Source organism: Alosa sapidissima, chromosome 21 (genome assembly GCF_018492685.1).
Source record: "Alosa sapidissima isolate fAloSap1 chromosome 21, fAloSap1.pri, whole genome shotgun sequence".
Taxonomy (NCBI): Eukaryota; Metazoa; Chordata; class Actinopteri; order Clupeiformes; family Clupeidae; genus Alosa; species Alosa sapidissima.
Genome location: NC_055977.1, coordinates 25053752 through 25058593, shown reverse-complemented (window position 1 = coordinate 25058593; position 4842 = coordinate 25053752). Strand labels below are relative to the sequence as shown.

General features: G+C 45.5%; 1 long non-coding RNA gene across 1 annotated transcript in view; it reads right to left on the bottom strand.

The window, feature by feature from the left end:
* Positions 1-1790: 1790 nt before the first annotated feature.
* The window catches only part of LOC121695889, a 13178-nt gene continuing 10126 nt past the window's right edge, over positions 1791-4842 (bottom strand). The window contains exon 3 of the long non-coding RNA XR_006026194.1: positions 1791-1800. This is a non-coding gene — a long non-coding RNA (uncharacterized LOC121695889). The remainder of the gene's footprint in view (positions 1801-4842) is intronic.

Sequence of the window (4842 nt, the reverse complement as noted above, 5' to 3'; positions counted from 1 at the left end):
TATACTGTATAATAATGCTAAATGAATGAAGCCTGATCTGCACACACACATACACTGCAGCTGTAGTCAGTGAATCTTCCCACATATGTCAAATAATGTATATATCTGGCATGTTGAAAAGCAATGAAGTTCTTGTAAATCATTTCAAACACTGTTAGTTAGTATAGTTGGTTTTATTGGAGAACACTGAAATACACATTTAGACATATGAATAGAGAAATAAAAGAGAACAAGAAACTGAAGACATTTTTAAAAGAGCTCCATCAGATTTGACGGCCCAGTCAGATGAGATGTCACTTGTTAGGGTCACTGTGAACGCTTCAGACTTCACCATGGCACTTTAGTGGACTCCTCTAAGAGCCCTCAGTCCTCTCTAAATATCACCTCTTCTGTCATTTCTCCCTCCTCTCTCTCCTCATCTCGTTTCTTGCCCTCTCCTCTCCTCTCCTCTCCTCTTCTCTCATTCTCTTCTTCTCTCCCTGGTCCCCCTCTCCTCACCCTCCTCCGCTTTTCTCCTTCTCACATGTCCTTCCTTCTCCTGTGATGTGATCAGGTCAGGTTTATTGATTTTCATTACCATTAACAACACCCATTGTCTCTGTGGGCTTTATACAGCCCAAGACCTAAATTGCCTTGAGAATGCACAAGGAAAACCACCCCTTTCTCCTCTCCTCTCCTCTCCTCTCCTCTCCTCTCCTCTATTGTTATCCTCTACTGTTCTCCTCTCCTCTCTTCCTCTCTCCTCTTTTCCCCTCTCTCCTCTCCTGTCTTCTCTTCTCCACTCCACTTCATTCTGTATTATATTCTCCTCTCCATTCCTCTCCATTCCTCTCTTCTCTTCTCTTCTCTTCTCTTCTCTTCTCCTCTAATATCATCCTCTACTGTATTCTCTCCTCTCTTCTCTTCTCTTGTCTTGTCTTCTCTTATTTTCTCTTCCCTTCTCCTCTCCTCTCCTCTCCTCCTCTCCACTCTTCACTTCTCTTCTCCTCTCTTCTCCTCTGTCATCCTCTACTGTGTTCTCCTCTCCTCTCCTCTCCTCTCCTCTCTTGTCATCCTCTACTATATTCTCCTCTCCACTCCTCTCTTCTCTTTTCTTCTCTCCTCTTCTCTCCTCTCCTCTCATCTCCTGTCCTGTCATCCTCTACTGTGTTCTTCTCTTCTCTCCTCTCCTCTCCTCTTCTGTCCTAACCTCTCCACGACTCAGTGAAAACGGCCCGGCACCACAGTGGAGGTGACCAGGACTCTCCCGGCCCCTCATTAACCCGTCCCAGGGTCTGGGTCTGAGGTCCATCTCAGCACCGCAACCCCCCCCTACCCCCCCCCACCCCCGTGCCCCCGGCTGGGTTACGTCTTCGCTGGGAGCTTCTTGAGTGGGCGGCAGTGGCGCTAGGCATAATGACCTAACAGATGGGGTTTTCAGAGAGTGGTTAAAGGGAACAGCGGGAGGCTTCTCCAGGCCTGAACAGAGGCAAGGGACACTGGAGTGGGGGTGGGGTGGGGTGGGCTGGTATGGGTGGTTGGAAGGGTGGGGATGGAATGGGGGTTATGACAGCGAGAAGTGCTTTTCCTAGGATCTGATGGGCCCCTAATGTTTTCATATGAAGGTTGTGTTTAGGTTAATTACATGCATGTGTTAAAACATTTTTTTAGGGATTTACAAATTTCTCTTTGTTTGAGTATATGTGTGTACATATAAGTGTGTACTGTGCAATGCAGATGTATATGTGAGTTTGTATGTGTGTGCCTGTACAGTATACTCTTGCATGAGCCAGTGTGTATTGTGCTTTTGTGTGGATGTGTCTGCAACTATGTGTAAATGTTACGCTTATGCTTATGACCGTGGTTCTCAGCAGACACTTCTTTTCCCTAAACAACGTACAATAATAACAATAAAATTATCATTAAAAATAGTATAAAGCAATTATAAAGCAGTATAAAGTAATTATATAGCCTATGTAAAAATACATTAAAAAACACAATTGTAGCAGATATAATAGCAAATTGTCATGACAATAGCCATAAACATATACAAACCGAGACTCTGTAAGGAGAATCAATTAGTTAGAAAAGCACATAGGCCTATTTATGCACTCGTGTGTATGCATCTCAGAGTGTACATGAAGTGAGTGTAGATATACAGTATGTATGAATGTATGTGTGTGTGTGTGTGTGTGTGTGTGTGTGTGGGTCTGTGTGTGTGTGTGTGTGTGAGAGAGAGAAAGAGAGAGAGAGAGAGAGAGAGAGAGAAAGAGAGAGCATGTGTGCACCCCAGCATGTCGCTTTGGAATGCAAATGGCGAGCCAGTTGTGGTCTTTGTTACCTGCACACTGCTAAACGTCGACTCTCATCTGATCTAATGGCTCTGTTTTCTTTCCACCCTCCTTTTTCTCTCCTCCTTTTCTTTCCTCCTTTCTTCATCTCTCTCTCCATTCAGGAGGCGTCGCTCCGCTCCCTTTTGTCCCGCCGTCCGCAGGTGTCACGGGGTCAATCGCTCCCTCGTTAGTCTCTCGGCGCGGCCGATTGGTGCCCTCGTTATCCTCACGGAGAGTGTGATTGGCAGCTGAATCGGCCCCAATGAAAGCTTACATAACCTTAATTAGCTCATAGCGCGGCGATGTGAATGTTGTCACCTTTTGAGCGTGAGCTCGTCCATATGGACCATCCGTTGCCTTTCGTGTGGATTGGAATTTAATGAGTATTTACCACTGTGATCACCAGGGTTCAAACACCTTGTTTTCAATACTTTGTGCTGTTTCGTATAGGTTAAAAGGTGTGTTGAACTGAATTCAGTTAATATAAGATCTTATACATAAGAATATTACATAAATATTTTTTTGTCGCAATGTAACAAATCAAAACAGTTCTCGGATTGCGTAAATAAATCACTGTTCTGGACTCAATCATTGCTGGGACAATAATATTTGCTTTTCTTTTCACTGGCGTTGGAGGTGTGTCGCTGTGCAAAATGTCAGTAACAAGGTAATTTAGCTCTAATCTAAATTTAATTCCAATCGCAGTAACAAGGTAATTTAGCAGACAGGGGGTACTATTAGTCTCTGCGTGGTATTTTACGAAACTATAATGACTGCTTTGAGTAACTAATTTGCAATGCACATACAGAACCATTTTTATTCATTAGAGTTCATCTTTTAAGAGACTAATGCAGTCTCTGGCTTATCTGTTATGACAACTTCACTGATGAAAATTGATTGAAGTCAGGTCAGTGACTGGTCCATGACACTGTCGAGATGAATCTTTTATGTGTCTGTGCCACAGCATCGCCATATGGTATGGTGGTGTTTACATCTACAGACTAGAGTATCCTGTGCTTATCCTATGCAGTGTCAAATAAAGATGTTGTCTCAGCAGTTCCTATTCTCAGAGCTATGCATTATAACTCACTCAGCAGTACTTGCAGGCATGTGTTGCATAGAAGGATATTTCTCTCTCTTGTTAATTACCAAATTACTTAATTCAACAATATAATAAATTGGATAATTCTGATTAAAATGCAGCTGTTTTTAAGAGGCCTTTGGAGTTGTTTATGTAAAAAAGGGATTCAATAGTTTCTGTAATTTACTCTTATCATTTGATCAAATTGCACTGATCCTTATAATATAAAGCAAACTAATGGTATTATACCAGTGGTATAACAGGCACACACACACACACACACACTCTCACACACACACACACACACACACACACACACACACACACACACACACACACACACACACACACACACACACATACACACACACACACACACACACACAGACACACACACACACGTCAACTTCCTAAAATAATGGCAATTCTTTTTTTTTTTTTTTTTGCCTAGGCCTAAATCATCATCATTCAATTTTTGGTTAACTTTTTTGTGTTTTCTGAAAAACCTGAAAAAAATGACATGGCATTATTCATAGAGGAAGGTGACGATATGTTTTGTTATAGCCTACACTATTTTACTGATCCATATGTTCTCTCTGTAATCACCAGGTTACACTGTTCTGAATGGTCATGGACTAAGAAACCTGGCCCTGTGAGGCCCTGTGGGGCTCTGTGCTGTCTGGTCATCTGCCCCCACTGTCCCCTCTCTCTCTCTCTCTCTCTTTCATTCTCTCTCTCTTTCATTCTCTCTCTCCCTCTCTCGCTGTGACTCTGGCATAAAATGTGGCCTACCCTCCGTCCCTCTCTACCTGTCTTCCTCTCTTTCTCCTCCTCCTCCCCCTCTCCCTCTCTCTCTAACTCTCTCTCTCTCTCTCTCTCTCTCTCTCTCTCTTCCCCTCAGTGGAGCAGGTCATGGCCGGCCTCTATCACGCCTCCCAGGGCCCTGATGGGGGTGGTGGTGGTCATGCGGGTGGTGTGTGTGTGGGGGGGGGACAGGACGGACTGCTACTGCTGCCGCTGGCCCTGCGGGGCTCAAATCAAATGCTTGTTTGGGCTCGTGGAGAGGCCTTCACGGTCTCTCACCTCCAGCCCGGCACCGGCCGGGGGACCCCGAGGAGGGGCCCCGCGAGCGTCCTTCTGCCCCACTCGAAAGGTCATCCAATCGCGGCCCGCGGCTCCTCCGCAGGCACACCCGAGAGAGAGAGAGAGAGAGAGAGAGAGAGAGAGAGAGAGAGAGAGATGAGGGAGGGAGAGAGAGAGAGGCACAGCTTTTAGCCCCTTGCCCTCTCCAGGGGTGTGTGTGTGTTTGGGCAGGGGGGGGGGGGTTGCGTGTGCGTGTGTGTGGGGTTGTACTCCCATAAAGCATTAGGGACCTGTGTACGCTGATTGTGTTTCAGGGCAGCAGGGTACGGCCCAGACGCACAGCACACCAAAGGCCCCGTGTGTCAC